Source organism: Macrobrachium nipponense, chromosome 23 (assembly GCF_015104395.2).
Source record: "Macrobrachium nipponense isolate FS-2020 chromosome 23, ASM1510439v2, whole genome shotgun sequence".
NCBI classification, from domain to species: Eukaryota; Metazoa; Arthropoda; class Malacostraca; order Decapoda; family Palaemonidae; genus Macrobrachium; species Macrobrachium nipponense.
In genome coordinates, this window is record NC_061090.1 from 19,762,418 (window position 1) to 19,771,453 (window position 9,036).

Below are 9,036 nucleotides of genomic sequence, written 5' to 3' on the forward strand. Positions count from 1 at the left end.
CTGTGATTACTCCTCAGAAAACTGCAATACTTCATGCTTTCATCCATTTTGAAGTAGAAGTCTTGCAATTTCTAATTGTTTGATATTTTTTAATTTTCAGAATTGAATTATATTTTAATATATCTGCTAAGTAGAACTTGTAAAGGCAAACATAAAATTTTTTCTATTGTTATTGTTCACGTGTATTAAAAGTATGAGTGTATCTGAATACTACAGAAATAAAATTTTCAAATACTAGTCACATGTTGGATTTGTTTGTACGTTTTTCATTATTGTATTTCATGTGTAAAATGAGATAAGTTTCATGCTGCTGCTTGTTTTATTTTTTGCAGAAGTAAATATATATTTTAGTGTTAATGCTTTTATGTTTATTTTTTTATTATTATAAGCACTTGGAACCAGAGAGCTTAAGCTTCATGTATAGAATCTAGATTTTTAGTTTTAAAATCAGAAGGAAAAAATATTCTAAATTTGGCCTATTTATAGAAGGAGAAGGATGTACAGTATGACTCTTATTTAGTAGCATAGTTACAGTGACATTAAATATGTACAAAACTGACAAATTGTATGGGCTCTGTAAGGGAGTAGTGCCATCAGTGCACCTCGTGCAGTGCATTTTAGAGGCATTTTTTAAGGTTCCTTGCAACTTGCCTTTGACCCCTATTTACTAACCCCTTTTGTTCCTTTTACTGTACCACCATTCATATTGTTTCTTCCGTCTTACTTTCTACCCTCTCGTAACTTAATTCATAATTCAACTGCAAGGTTTTTCTCCTGTTACACCTTTCAAACTTTTTGCTGTCAATTCTGTTTCAACAATGAATGACCTCATAGGTCCCAGTACTTGTCCTTTGGCCTAAATTTGGTATTCAATTCAATTCAGTTTGTATGGGGAGCACAGACCAGACAACTGTATTCTTATTTCATCTTCACATTATATATAAAAAAAATATTATCTTTGTGATGAAGAAACCAGTTTTCATATATGGAAACAAGTGATTTTCTTTCATCAGTATGATATTAGTCATCTACGGCATACATAATTTCATTTGGAGTTATGTTATTTTGAGATTTTCTGTCATAATATGTAGTTTGTGGTCATGATTTTCATTTGGTTTTAAGGTACTGTAAATATCCTTATATTTTGATTTTACTTGAGCTTTGCATGATTTTGAAGTATACTATATATGGAATGTTACATGGTGGGCTGTAGCTACATAAAGTTTTCCTTAATAAAAGTAATCTTTTCATAAAGTGGCTGGAAAAAATAAGTTAAATAACCAAAATAAATAAATTTCACCCAAAGTTGAGGAAAGTTCAAAACATTCAGTGACTTGCTGTGCATTCAATCCTCCAAAATTTTCAGAAAGTGGTCTCTTGTTCCAAGTTGCATATCCTTACTATTAGTGCTGTGGTCTGCTCATTTTGCACCTTCTCTCCCAGCCAAACAATATGTTTTTTAACACTTAACCAATCATTGGAGATTATTATCAGGAATTTCGTAAGAAGAGAATAACTTTAATCCATTGGACTTAAAAGAGTTTGAAGGAAAGCAGAAAGGAGGATTGAAAATACACTAGTCAGTTTGCTTTTGGGATAGTAATCCAGGTGAGATGTTTTGGTAAATTCAACGGTTTGTACAGAATTTAAACGGGGCCTCATAGGAGATCCTGAAAATCGTAAAATGTAGATAGAAAATGAGTTTTTGATATCCAAAATGAGTGAAAGATATAGTTAATAGAGGAAGAAGATAGAGCATTTTATAGTGGGGTACCTTAGTCTTAACCAAAACTTTTTTTTGCCTCTACCATCAAGTTTGGAATCCGATCCCAGTTACCAATATCTGTGATCTTGTCTTCCCTATATGATCTGTGGAGAAGCAGGTCTCTTGCAAGCTTGTAACAGGTAAGGATCGAAAAACAATTCCCAAGTATTGGACTTGGAAAAATCCAATGACCTAAAACAGTAGGCAGGGGGTGTGTGCAACTGGCCACATCAAGGCCCAAGAATTACAAGATTGATTTAGTATCTGATACCTTTTTGTAATTTATACCACAAACTTACTTGTTTTGTTGTAGGTAGGGCCTTTAGTTACCCCTGAGGTGGGCTTTTATTTTTTGTGCTCCTTTACCCTTCAATAAAAGATGAGTTACAACTAGATCTCCAAGGAAGATTTTTCCTGTTTGATCAAATACGAATTCAGCAAGAGGGGCCTCCAGAATGAAAGGATGAAGCTTATTCATTAAGAAATTAAGCTGACATTAATGGTTTCTTTTTAAATATTTCTCTAAGATAAACATTGCATGAATAATTTTGCCTTTGCATAAAGTCTATATATATATAACCTGCAAGAATGAAAGATTCTTTATTGATCATTCACTAGTGTCTTCTCAAGCTAAATTATTATAACAAAAGATATGTTTTTCTGCTTCATACACTTCTGATACTTATAGAATGAGCCACATGTTAGGGACTTTGGTTGTGGTTATCAGTAATCTACAATAATCTTGAATGAGTGGATATTTATACAGAGAAAAAAGTATAGGTGCATAGTACTTGGTTTCTCTTTAAATGTCCAAAGAGCTTTTCTTAAATTTTTAGTTAAGTTTTCCTCATTCCACCTTCTGAATAAACAGTTTTAAAATCTGAAACTTTACATTAATCTGACACTTAAAAAGTCTGGTAGACAGTATAAGAACTAGAGGGGAAAAAGAGCAAGTTGCTAATGAATAGGATTGTTATGCAAACAAGAATTCCCATGGTAGTTTATGAGCTTATGACGCCACCTCGATGGTCGCGAGTTCGATCCTCGGGCATTCCATTGAGGTGTTCGAGATGTGTATTTCTGGTATTAGAAGTTCGCTCTCGACGTGGTTCGGAAGTCACGGAAAGCTGTTGGTCCTGTTGTTGAATAACTACTGGTTCCATGCAACGTAAAAACACCATACAAACAAACAAAATGAGCTTATGGCCCTTTTTATTTTTTTTTTTTAAGTGATCATATATAGTTTATGTTGAAGCTATGTTTTTTTATGGTTTTCCTTTTCCTTGAGGAAAAGGGATAATATATTTTACATTTCAAATCATGAAAATATATGCGGTCTATTACAACATAATCTATGAGTTCTGGCGTTGTAAAGAATTTCTAGAGAATCATTATGTGAGGAATTCCTCTCACAACGATTTTATTTTCTAATATTTTTGTGTATTCACTTTTTTCCATGCTATTTTTCTTTTATTATAGTTATTAGTGTCGGTCTCATAAGAAATTATTGATTGATTTTCACTGCTTACTATATCCGACTGTCAGGTAATCGACAGGCAGGAACTATGTTACTGTATTTGTATTCATGTGAAAACCAAATATATTCGCATGCCCATATATTTTGTAAAGATATGTACGTCTACATTGCATGACATAATAAGGGTGAAAGAACCACATCTATTCGAGAATGACACTCTTAACATTATTTTATCTGATTTTGCTATGTTCTAGTACGTAGTATCTGTGGTGCGGTTAGCACCGAAAGGATAGTTTTACACATAGACGAAGTCTTTTGACATAACGTCGGTAGGCGTTTTAGTAACGAAGTATTATTACTGTTTTAGTTATGATAATTCATTTGTCCTTATATATATGAAATTGCTCTTGGTGAATGTATTGCGCATATTACGTATGGTAAGAGTTGGTGTCATTGGGTCTTGTTTGTGCCTCTCGCCAGAGAAGCCATTAGGAGAGGTCAAAAGATCGGGAGGGGAAAGGAAGGGTAGTAGTTCACCCCTCTGAACGCTCCTTTGCGTGCCCCTCTCTCTAGGGGTGTGTATGCGTATGTGCGTAGTACACTGTATGGGCATGATATCGCCCAAAATTGTATTGACACACACCACCAATTAATTCACTACATTTATTAAATATGTTTGAAGTTGCACACTATTATATTTGGAATTTATTTTTGACAACGAAGTTGATAATTATTGTAGAGTTTTTTATGTTCATGAAAACCTTGTAAGTCAGTTCTTCATTCGTGGTAATTGTATAACTTGTCTCTTTTCCCCAACAAAAACCCGAATGCAGGACGGAACGAACAGCTTCTTGGCTCAACTTTTGACGTGACCTGTTATCTAGTGTTGTGTGGATTTAGAAAGGGCGATTGCCCTGATTCTTTGAATTTTGTCGTAATTTGTTTCATTTGAGTGCCATTGATTTACAATTCCCCTTGAGTGATTAATTTCATTGTCACTTATATGTTATTACTCTTTGATATGTTTAACTTTTAGTTATTAAATTAATTTTAACTTTACATTTATCAAGTGCGTTTTATTATCCTTCGATTTTATTTCATTTTTCCTATGTTTCAGTTTTGTGGATGGTGAATATAAATCGATCTGATAACCCTTTATTGTGTTCATACTTTAATTAAGGTTATGCAGAGAGAGAGAGAGAGAGAGAGAGAGAGAGAGAGAGAGAGAGAGAGAGAGAGAGAGAGAGAGAGAGAGAGAGAGAGGAAGAGAGAGAAGCACATACCTCTAGAGAGAGAAGAGAGAGAGAGAGAGAGAGAGAGAGAGAGAGAGAGAGAGAGAGGCACATACCTCTTGTCGTATCTCGTGTAGCGATTTATGATCTGAGTTCATGTCTACAAGGACTGCTCAGTAACTGAAAGTATTTAATTGTGCTACTATTCATTAATGATATTGGTGTGTTATCCTCGTTAATAATGAATTGGGCTGAGAGATATCTCCCCGTAATTTAGAAACCGTGTAAGGACAACGCTTATTCATAATTTTCTCTGTATATAATTCATCATTCGCGTTGTTCTTACTTCCCCCTGAGAGAGCATTCAGCGGGCTTTCCGTCAGTGTATAAAGCTTGTATAACCACATATTGTGTACTTTTATATTTTGTATTTTATGTCTCTCAAGAAACACAAATCGGTCTCGCCGACCCACTTTTACATCTCTCGCGGGTCGGTGACCACATTTCCGTCCCGCATGCTGCCTTGGGCGTCGGCGCCGCGCATGGGGTTCGCGACTAGGTCGAGGGCGCGGGCGGCCCTTTCAGCGATGGGCACGGAATAGGCTGTCACGAGCCTTTCTTTTATCTCGTCGAGCGTGACAAGTCCGATTCGTGCTCGACCGGTCAGCCAGTTAGATATTCGGTCGAACACGGCTTTCCTTCGGGAGGCTGGAATCAGCGGGCGCGGGCGGCCCGTGCTGATGTCGCAGAGGAGCGTCATGCCTGCGGGTCCGAAGGGCACGTCTTCCCACTTGAGGGCGGTGATAGCAGTGCGGTATGCGGCGGTCTCCGGGTCGGCAGCCTGTTCCCGGGCGAGGTCTTCGTAGTCGACCCCGAGACGCACGGCGTTGATTTCTATCCTCGATAGGGCGTCTGCAACGGGGTTCTTCTCGCCAGGCACGTACTGGATGGTGCAACCGAACTCTGCGATGGCTGCTAGGTGCCTCTGTTGTCTCGCTGACCAAGCGTCGCCCGCCTTGGTGAAGGCGTGTACCAAAGGGAGGTGGTCCGTCCTGATCGTAAAGGGGAGCCCTCGAGGAGGGTAGCGGAAATGTCGCACTGCTTGGTACACTGCCAGGATGTTCGCGGTCGAACGTGCTGTACCTCGTCTCGGCGGCTGACAGTTTTTTGCTGTAGAAAGGGCGAGTGGTGGGGCTCGCCCTGGACCATCTGCTCGAGGACAGCCCCGCAGGCGACGTTGCTGGCGTCGGTGGTGAGGCGTAAAGGTGCAGCAGGGTCTTGGTGGCATAATGTCGCCGCTCTGGCAAGGGCCCTCTTCGTCTCGTTGAAAGCCTTCTCTTGTTCGGCCTCCCACGTTAGGGCCTTTGGTTTCCCCTTCAGGACCTGTGTTAGAGGAGACATGGTGCGGGCGGCGGCGGGGATGAATCGGCGGTAGTAGTTGACCATTCCGATGAACTCCTGCAGGGACTTGACCGTGGTTGGTGTTGGGAACTTCTGCACCACGCCTACCTTCGAGGCCATGGGGCGCACGCCCGTCGCGGAGATCTCGTGTCCGAGGAAGTCCACCTTCTCGGCGCCGAAGGTGCATTTGTCGAAACGGACGACCAGCCCGTTTTCCTGCAGGCGCTTCAGGACCGCTCGGTTTTTTACGTGATGTAGGTGCTCCTCCAAGGACCTGGAAAAAATTAAGATATCGTCGACGTAGCAGACGCAGAAGGGCAGGTCCCCCAGGATGCTGTCCATCAGGCGCTGGAAGGTGGCCCCTGCATTCCTCAGGCCGAAGGTTGAGTAATGGAAGACGAAGGAGCCAAAGGCGTGATGATGCAGTCTTGGGGACTCCTCGGGGTGCACTGGAACCTGGAATAGGATTTTAAGAGGTCCATTTTTGTGAAGACCTTCGCCCCATGAAGGGCCCCTGTCAAATCCTTGCATGTTTGGCAAGGGGTATTGGTCGGGGATTGTAGCGAGGTTGAGTCTCCTGTAGTCTCCGCAGGGCCTCCAGGTGCCGTCAGGTTTCTGTACCATGTGCAGGGGCGACGCCCAAGGGCTCGACGCTTCTTGCAGATGCCCATTCGTTCCATCTCCGAGAACGCCTGCTTCGCCTCCTGGAGGCGGCCTGGAGGGAGTCGTCGGAACATTTCGACGTTGTGTCGGGGGGCCTGTGGTGGTTATGTGGTGGAATATCCCGTGCTTGGGCGGCGTCCCTGCCGCCTGACGAAGTTCCGGCTTGAAGACTTCGGGGAACTCCTGCAGGAGGTTGCCGATTTTGTGGGTGGCGATGGTACAAATTGTAGCCGGGCGCCCGGGCCTGCTGCCAGTGGAAGGGAAAGGCATGTCCCCGTGTCGAGGAGGCGTTTGCGGCCCACGTCCACCAGGAGGCTGTTCTGCGCCAGGAAATCTGCCCCCAGTAGCGGGATCCTGACGTCCGCGGCTTTGTGGAATTCCCACAGACGTAGTTTTGCCCCAAGATGGATATCTCGAGGGGCTTCGTGCCGTAGGAACGGATGGGGGTCCCGTTTGCGGCGACGAGGGAGGTTGTTTTTTGTCGGGGCTCGCGGCTACACGGTCCTTTTCCTGACGGCGGAATATCGAGTGCATTGCCCCCGTATCCACCAAGCCGTGTTCGACGTCATACACGGACTCTCGCACCCCCTTGGCCGGACGACGGTGCGCCTCCTGACGGAGAAGTTCGTCTGGCATGGAATTCGGAAGGACTCCCTCGAGTGGGCCAGGACCTGCGTGCCTTGCCAAACTAGCAAAATCAGTCGGCACACGGAATCAGGCGTGGGGGAATTTCCGCAGCCGAAACGAAGATTCGGCCACATCCACATAGACGTCGTTGGCCCCACCCTGCCCCCGTCGGAAGGCGCCAGGTACCTCCTGACGGTAATCGATCGCTCCACCAGATGGCCCGAGGCAACGCCGATGTCGGAGGCGACCACGAAAGCATGTGCCGAAGCACTCCTCGCCAGCTGATCAGTCGATTCGGAGTGCCAGACGAAATCACGACAGACCGCGGACCAGTTTTCCTGTCGGAGTTGTGGACTGCCCTGGCCCGCCTAATGGGAACGTCGCTACATGCCACCACCGCCTACAACCCAGCAGCTAACGGCATGGTGGAGAGAGTCCACCGTTCGATCAAGGCTTCCCTGATGGCGCGCTGCACCGACGAAAATTGGAAGAGCCAACTACCGTGGGTCCTCCTCGTCTCAGGACTGCCCCGCGGGCAAACGGCGAGGCATCACCCGCGGAGAAGGTATACGGGGAGCCATTAACAGTCCCTGGCGAGTTCTTCCCGACCAATGCTGACGACGCTGACGTCTCCATCGCCAGGCTTCGGGAATCCGCCGGGAAGTTCACGCCCTGCGTTCAACAAAACCTTCTCCGACAGAACCAAACGTTTCCTCCCGAAGGCCCTATCATCGTGCAAGCAGTCTTCGTCAGGGACGACGCCCGCCGCCCGCCTCTAACGAGACCCTACCGCGGTCCCTTCCGCGTCCTACGACGCACTGACAAGGCATATCTCTTATCCATCAACGGTCGCGAGGACTGGGTCACAATCGATCGTCTGAAACCAGCCTTCATCATGGACGAGGACCTCGCAGACGCGGATTCCACAGGGCGCCTCAATCTTCCTCGGAAAAAGCGACTCCTTCGATCGCCAAACCTCCTAGCCGTAGCCGCGGCCGCCCTCGAAAGACGGTCGAACCCCCCGAGGATCACCTCAGGGGAGGCATCCCGTCCCCGGAAACCCCCGAGGATCTACCACAGCAACTGATATCACGCACCCGAGGGCGCCTCCGCCGTCCAGCTCGCTTCCGCGAGTGACTACCCAAGAATACAAAGAAGTCAGCCAACAATCATACCTAATTATTGTCTTAGGGGGGGAGTATTTGTAAGGACAACGCTTATTCATAATTTTCTCTGTATATAATTCATCATTCGCGTTGTTCTTACTTCCCCCTGAGAGAGCATTCAGCGGGCTTTCCGTCAGTGTATAAAGCTTGTATAACCACATATTGTGTACTTTTATATTTTGTATTTTATGTCTCTCAAGAAACACAAATCGGGTCTCGCCGACCCACTTTTACTCTCTCCCGCGGTCGGTGACCACATTTCCGTCCGCATGCTGTATATTTATATTTCCCTTGACTGTATATCACTTATTACGGGCTGCTCTGTGAGCAAGAGCCCGTGCTGGCACAAGGCCAGCTTAATCTTAAACAACAACGTATATCAAAATTACGGGCTGCTCTGTGAGCAAGAGCCCGTGCTGACACAAGGTCAGCTAAATCAAAAACAACAACAACAACGTAATAAAAATCAGTACACTTCTACCTGCCTCTTTGTCCACCTCTCACAACCGCAAAGAGAGTTTTGTGGATTTGTTACGTAAGGCTTTTAGCGGTTTTTGACCAAGTAACAACGTTAAGCATATAATACAGTCCACTATAAGTCCATCTTTTTCGCCACACAGTATGTGTTGGTCTCAATTTAGAATTAAGACTAGAACATGCTCAAAGTGCAAATTGTAGTATATGCTGATAGTGAAGAAAACAAGA